This window comes from Helianthus annuus, chromosome 10 (assembly GCF_002127325.2).
Source record: "Helianthus annuus cultivar XRQ/B chromosome 10, HanXRQr2.0-SUNRISE, whole genome shotgun sequence".
Classification (NCBI taxonomy): Eukaryota; Viridiplantae; Streptophyta; class Magnoliopsida; order Asterales; family Asteraceae; genus Helianthus; species Helianthus annuus.
Genome location: NC_035442.2, coordinates 104496669 through 104504476, shown reverse-complemented (window position 1 = coordinate 104504476; position 7808 = coordinate 104496669). Strand labels below are relative to the sequence as shown.

At 34.6% G+C, this 7808-nt stretch overlaps 2 long non-coding RNA genes across 2 annotated transcripts; both read left to right on the top strand.

Moving 5' to 3' along the window:
• Window positions 1-497: 497 nt before the first annotated feature.
• LOC110881775 lies at window positions 498-1798 on the top strand. The gene is made up of 2 exons (XR_004868896.1): window positions 498-1389; window positions 1570-1798. It is a non-coding gene; the product is annotated as an uncharacterized LOC110881775 (long non-coding RNA).
• A 1082-nt stretch (window positions 1799-2880) lies between these two features.
• LOC110885054 lies at window positions 2881-7552 on the top strand. Its single transcript, XR_002561850.2, has 3 exons — window positions 2881-5014; window positions 6140-6224; window positions 6604-7552. It is a non-coding gene; the product is annotated as an uncharacterized LOC110885054 (long non-coding RNA).
• Window positions 7553-7808: the final 256 nt, after the last annotated feature.

Sequence of the window (7808 nt, the reverse complement as noted above, 5' to 3'; positions counted from 1 at the left end):
AAGATATTTAAATGAAGCACAATTCTTATTTGAAAGTCGAAGTCAGATTATGTGATTAAAAAGGGGGAAAGTGACCCCGAACAGCTGCTGCGTGAAAAATGCAGCAATGAAAATAATGTGTTTTATGAACTTAAAAATATGATTTTCTAGTTACCAATTTACTAAACACTAAATATTGCTTCGGGTGAATGTTTACAGTTGTTAAGGTGTGTTTAAAGTGTTTGTATGTAATAGTTGAAAGATATACTTATCTATAAGTGGTGTGACTTCTAAAAGTCAAGCTGACCCAAAACTAGTATCTTGATAAATGTGGTAATAAAATCCATAAAGTCTAGTTTTTATGATATTAGATGGCTAAACTAATCATCTTATGGATATGATGTAATAGCCCGACTCTTGACAAGCTATATGGGATCTTGGAGAAGAATGGGTTAAACGGGTCAAGTACGCAAAGAAGCTTTAATGGACACAAAGTAAGTAAGCTTACATCTTTTGTAGAATATGAATTTGTTTTTATGAACCATAAATACGAGAAAATCGAAATGTGGTTTCCGACGCGATATGGTACATGTCGGAATAGATATAATCGATAAAAACCATGATTAATAGTAAAAAGGGCAAATTGGTAATTTAGTCATGAATGACTAAGTTTTAATGAGTTTTCGTTAAGGTTACCTTATAGTGTAACTAATAAAAGAAATAGCGGGGTAAAATCCGAAATGGGTCGTATGCGTGAATTTGAAATTAAAATATCAAGTTTTGTAAACATCAATATTTGGTCAGTTAGACCACACGGGCCAAATGGTAGTAATAATACCATTTGACAAATTCGACTAATGTTTGGATGGCAAGTCACTTGCTCATAGGAACGAATAGCAATTTGGATAATTGTGTCGCGATAAAGTTTCGGCTAATAAAGCGAGGTATAAAAACGGGTCTATGCGTTGACTCGAGCCAGGTACGCGACGAAACGTTTTGTTGTTGTTAATTGTTAATACGTAAATCTTATATATTGATGATATATGAAAGTTTGAGATGTAAAAATGTTTGATTTGTCTATAATAAGGATTTATAGACAAATCAACGGGTTGAGCAATAATAGGTGCAAACCGGGTAAATGGGTGCACAATTCCATAAGTGCTAAGCCCGGGGTTACGGGTAAAGAAACATTAAACACACAAGCCGGTAGTCGAAGCGAGAATGCGAGTAGATTAAAGGATTTGGGGACGGGTTGTCAAATTGAGTATTAAGTCCCATGCATAGGAATGTGATTGAAATAGGATTTATTGCTTATTAGCGAACTAACCTCGTGTATGTGTTTATACAGTTTAAATCAATTGAAGTAATAAGTTACTAAACCATTGTCTTGAGTATGAAATGAGAATGCAGGTATTCTTTTAACGTCGTTATCAGGGTTAAAGAATTTGGAATGCACGAATGTACACGGAAAGCTTATTCGTGGGGATTAGTATGGGAAGAAGGAACGCGGACTGGCTATTGATTACGTAGGTCTAGTTTAGGAATGATGTCATTCTATCTAACCGATGTATATGTATGTGGTGAATGCAGGTGGCGTGGACTTAGCATCATTACGAAGAAAAGAAGGTTTGAAGATCGAGTCAAGAGCGAGGGTTGTACGGGAAGGATCAGTCATATAATTTGACAAAAAAAATATAGGTCTTGAAGTATTAATATAATGGGAAGTGGTAAATTCCTTTTTAATGAGTGTATGAATTTTTGTCTTGGAACCTTCCTGTAAGTATTATGTCTAGTAAAGAACGAAATTTTTGGGCTCTTATTTTCCGCTGTGTCGTATTTTAAGTTGTTACACGTTAGTCTTACAGGGAATTGTTCTTATTACGAACGGGTCATGCCCGAATTTTGTTAAATAATAGTATGATAATAGTCATTTTCGGAATATGAAATTTGGGCGTTACAAGTTGGTATCAGAGCCCTGGTTTGAGGGAAATCAAGTAGAAGGAGGTGAATACTTGAACTCAAACCTATGTGCTCTTGTGACAAGGAACCCGTACAATCCAAGACTCGATCAAGGCCTAAAGTTAAAAGCGAATGTAAGTATGTATTAAATTATGTATTTGAAGGAAACTAATAGTATGTTATGTGAAGGGTAAGCGCAATTGCTTCGAAGGGATGATCTGTGAATGTGGTCTAGGACCAGCACCAAGGCATGTAATAAGACATATTGACCCAGGTACGTAAATTTAGCATATGGGTGCCTGTAATGGTAAAATTTATCAAATGAAGGAAAAATTTTAATGAAATATAATAATAGGATGGAAACGAAGTTATGAAAATGTTACACGTGCCGAAACCTAATTCTTCGGGCATAAGGTGACGATTACACGAAGACACGAAACTAGTATGTGGATTGTGTACCTGGCCAGTACTCAAGAGCATATGACGTTCGTGAGACCGTGATAATTGTTGCAGGTATGTCTGTTAGAATTAGGTAGTAGGTAGACGTGAGGGTGAAGAGAAAAGTAAGACTTTCAGGGATTTGAAAGTATGAATGATATGTTAGAATCCGCGAGGCGGATTCGAATCATGAAAGGAATGAAAGTATGAATGATATGTTAGAATCCGCGAGACGGATTCGAATCATGAAAGGAATGAAAGTATGAATGATATGTTAGAATCCGCGAGACGGATTCGAAACATGAAAGGAATGAAAGTATGAATGATATGTTAGAATCCGCGAGACGGATTTGAAACATGAAAGGAATGAAAGTATGAATGATATGTTAGAATCCGCTAGACGGATTCGAAACATGAAAGGAATGAAAGTATGAATGATATGTTAGAATCTGCGAGACGGATTCAAAACCTAGAAAGGAACTATTAAAATTAAAAAAAATAAATAAATAAATAAAAGTTCGAATGTGTAAGTGATTATAGACTAAGCAAGTACATATTCTTTAAAAAGCGGATATTATCTAAGTTATGTCTTAAACATATGTGTATATATATATATCTATACAAATATGATTGTATGCAAGAATGGTTAAAGGGACGAATGAGTCATGTGGGTCAAATGGTAATCGCCATTTAAACCTTGTACTTAATGTTTATTTTGACAAGTTTTATGCTTATAGATAAGTGTAACGAATGGGCATGCATTGTCACAATTGGAAAGAAATAACCATTGTAAGTTATGGATAACGAGTCAAAAGGTTTTGATTCGTGCAAGGTATGTACCTAGGTTATGTTTTCTTTTAAGTAGGGGCTTATAGCTCGATTAGAGAAGGATAAGTCAGAAATGGGTAGTTGGTGGACATATGGTCAGAATGTATTTTACAATTGGATTCTGAACAGTTAAATGAAGCAAGTGATAGTTATTAAGCAAGTAATAGTAAAATTAGCATGAAGTATTTGATTTACTATGTAGGTAAAACTGATGTAAGCTATTGTAGTAGCAAGAAACCTTAGTTGAAAGAAATAAGCTGTGAGCAAGTTACATGAAAGGTATCTTACTAAATTACTCTTGTGGGTCAAAATGAATGACGGGCTACGACCCGAACAATAACTTAAGTATGGACGGGAAGGGTAAGTTTTGCAAGAAGAACGGAAAGGATGTATTAAAGTACTTGTATGTAAGCAAGAATGGAAAGAAATATAGTCGTGTACTTCATTACATCCATGATAATTAAGAAACGTCAGTTTGACCTTGGAAAATCAACTGTAATGGGTCGGTGAAATAATTAAAAAAAAACGAAGGAATTGTGGGTGTTTAAAACATTAAACAGAATAAATTGGAAAGAATGTAATAATGATAAGTACCAACGAAAAATGCTAACCTTGATGCTAGGTTTGTTGGCCATGTTCATTTAAACAAGATATTGTTAGAAGGAAGCCCATGAGCGGAGGCCATTCATGAAAGGAAGGGATCGAACCGGCCTTGACACGGACTCATTCAGAAGCGGGCCAATCCGGTTTGCAGATCGTTAAGTTATACAATGAAGGCGAGGTTAGTAAAATGTTTAATTCTAGATTGAAAGGTAAGAATATGTGAATTATTTGTACACACGAATGAAATGAATGGTAGGACAAATATGGTATAGTATGAAATAACCGACTAGCAATGGTCATCTTTAGAAAGTATTTATGTCAATAAGAGGAAGATTTAAGGACCCTGAATGAAAACTTGGAACTAGTTGATTAATGCTCATATGTTGCTCTTTGCACGATTAAATATAAGGTTAGACATAAGGAAGTAATGTGAAAGATTAAATATAAGGTTAGACATAAGGTTGTAAGTAGTTCAAGTGGTGGTAGAAATGTAGATTAATGATTGATCCTCATGACAAGTACGGATAATGAGATATAAAAATGATAGTTATGTTAGAATGTTGATACTTGGATGTTTACGGTAATGCGTACTATTATACGCACACTTCACATAGGGACATGAAAGAACCTAGAAAGGATTTTAGTTTCAAATTATGGAATATGGGATGTGTCACAAACGTCAATTCCTCACAACATACTTATGTAAGTCATCCAATGTAACCTGAATGAATGAACGAACGAAGAGTAAGACTAGACGGGTTATAGAAGAAATGAAAGAGGTTTCGAGGACGAAACCTTCTTTAAGGGGGGTAGATTTGTAACACCCCAAAAACTCGAATTATTCAGTTACTAGTATATACCACGTTTAAAATAAGGAAATGAAATAACTAGGTTATTAAACCTAGTTATATGCTTGGTTAAAACAAATAAGGATAGGAAATTAAGTTAATTATGAACAAATAACAAACTTGAGGGGTTGATTTGGAAAAGATGGAAAGATGAAATATAAAATATAAAATAAAAATAAAAACAAAAACTCAAAAACACACACTGAGTGTGTTTGGGGGTGCGTACGATTGCACAGGAGGAGAGGCAGAAAGGGGCACAAACCCTAATTCAAGATAAACCTTCAAATTGAAAGGGGAAACTGGCTCTAATCGGATGCATGGACCTAGATTCTTAATCATCTAGACTTTCTACACATGAGGTAAGTTGTAGAAGTTAATTTTATGATTTGGTATGAAGTGAGACTATGATCAAACTACGAAATTGTATGAAATTGTGAATGTAGAGGTGTTAAAATCACCATTTAGGTTATGTTTTATGAATAAGTTCAAGTAATTTGGTGATTCAAGGTGAAACCCATAATGGTGAGTGAAGGTGGCGACTTGGGTGTTCTACCCATGTCCAAATCCTTGTTTGATGTACTTGTTCCTAGCTTGAATCTATGTTAGTTGATGTCAATTGATGATAATAATTACTAGGGTGCTTAGACTTGGTGAAAATCCTAGTGAAAACTACAAGTTTTAAAGGGTTAAGAACCATCTTGACATGTTAAAGAATCATGTGTTAAATGGTTGCACATTAAGTGTTTGATAAAATGCCTACATGAAACTTGAATTGATTCAAGTTTGTGTTAAAAAATTAGTAAATTCGTCACTTTTGACAGCCTTAGATAGTCATCTTGTAAATGTCGTATCTCCTTCGTTATTAGGAGTTAGACAACGAGCCTTATATCGTTGAAAAGGTCGTTTCGCATATTACATTTCATATTTGGTCATAAGAGGCTGGTTATGAGATTTAGTGGGTCAAAACAGCATGAAAAGTTAGTAAATTCGTTTTGACAGCAAGCTGTTTACACATAATTTAGTTTCTGACCTGATCTTTCAAAAATCGTATAAAATCATAGAAAAATCGTATGGAGGTGTTCTTTATATGCTTGGAAAGATATTTAAATGAATCACAATTCTTATTTGAAAGTCGAAGTCAGATTATGTGATTAAAAAGGGGGAAAGTGACCCCGAACAGCTGCTGCGTGAAAAATGCAGCAATGAAAATAATGTGTTTTATGAACTTAAAAATATGATTTTCTAGTTACCAATTTACTAAACACTAAATATTGCTTCGGGTGAATGTTTACAGTTGTTAAGGTGTGTTTAAAGTGTTTGTATGTAATAGTTGAAAGATATACTTATCTATAAGTGGTGTGACTTCTAAAAGTCAAGCTGACCCAAAACTAGTATCTTGATAAATGTGGTAATAAAATCAATAAAGTCTAGTTTTTATGATATTAGATGGCTAAACTAATCATCTTATGGATATGATGTAATAGCTCGACTATTGACAAGCTATATGGGATCTTGGAGAAGAATGGGTTAAACGGGTCAAGTACGCAAAGAAGCTTTAATGGACACAAAGTAAGTAAGCTTACATCTTTTGTAGAATATGAATTTGTTTTTATGAACTATAAATATGAGAAAATCGAAATGTGGTTTCCGACGCGATATGGTACATGTCGGAATAGATATAATCGATAAAAACCATGATTAATAGTAAAAAGGGCAAATTGGTAATTTAGTCATGAATGACTAAGTTTTAATGAGTTTTCGTTAAGGTTACCTTATAGTGTAACTAATAAAAGAAATAGCGGGGTAAAATCCGAAATGGGTCGTATGCGTGAATTTGAAATTAAAATATCAAGTTTTGTAAACATCAATATTTGGTCAGTTAGACCACACGGGCCAAATGGTAGTAATAATACCATTTGACAAATTCGACTAATGTTTGGTTGGCAAGTCACTTGTTCATAGGAACGAATAGCAATTTGGATAATTGTGTCGCCATAAAGTTTCGGCTAATAAAGCGAGGTATAAAAACGGGTCTATGCGTTGACTCGAGCCAGGTACGCGACGAAACGTTTTGTTGTTGTTAATTGTTAATACGTAAATCTTATATATTGATGATATATGAAAGTTTGAGATGTAAAAATGTTTGATTTGTCTATAATAAGGATTTATGATAGACAAATCAACGGGTTGAGCAATAATAGGTGCAAACCGGGTAAATGGGTGCACAATTCCATAAGTGCTAAGCCCGGGGTTACGGGTAAAGAAACATTAAACACACAAGCCGGTAGTCGAAGCGAGAATGCGAGTAGATTAAAGGATTTGGGGACGGGTTGTCAAATTGAGTATTAAGTCCCATGCATAGGAATGTGATTGAAATAGGATTTATTGCTTATTAGCGAACTAACCTCGTGTATGTGTTTATACAGTTTAAATCAATTGAAGTAATAAGTTACTAAACCATTGTCTTGAGTATGAAATGAGAATGCAGGTATTCTTTTAACGTCGTTATCAGGGTTAAAGAATTTGGAATGCACGAATGTACACGGAAAGCTTATTCGTGGGGATTAGTATGGGAAGAAGGAACGCGGACTGGCTATTGATTACGTAGGTCTAGTTTAGGAATGATGTCATTCTATCTAACCGATGTATATGTATGTGGTGAATGCAGGTGGCGTGGACTTAGCATCATTACGAAGAAAAGAAGGTTTGAAGATCGAGTCAAGAGCGAGGGTTGTACGGGAAAGATCAGTCATATAATTTGATAAAAAAAATACAGGTCTTGAAGTATTAATATAATGGGAAGTGGTAAATTCCTTTTTAATGAGTGTATGAATTTTTGTCTTGGAACCTTCCTGTAAGTATTATGTCTAGTAAAGAACGAAATTTTTAGGCTCTTATTTTCCGTTATGTCGTATTTTAAGTTGTTACACGTTAGTCTTACAGGGAATTGTTCTTATTACGAACGGGTCATGCCCGAATTTTGTTAAATAATAGTATGATAATAGTCATTTTCGGAATATGAAATTTGGGCGTTACATTTTCGGACAGTTCCATGCAATGTGACCCGCTTCATTGCATTTGTAACAGGTTCGAGTCTCTCTTGAATAGTTCTTTTCAGTTCCATTCTTCTTCCTCTCAGCAAGAAACTCTTGG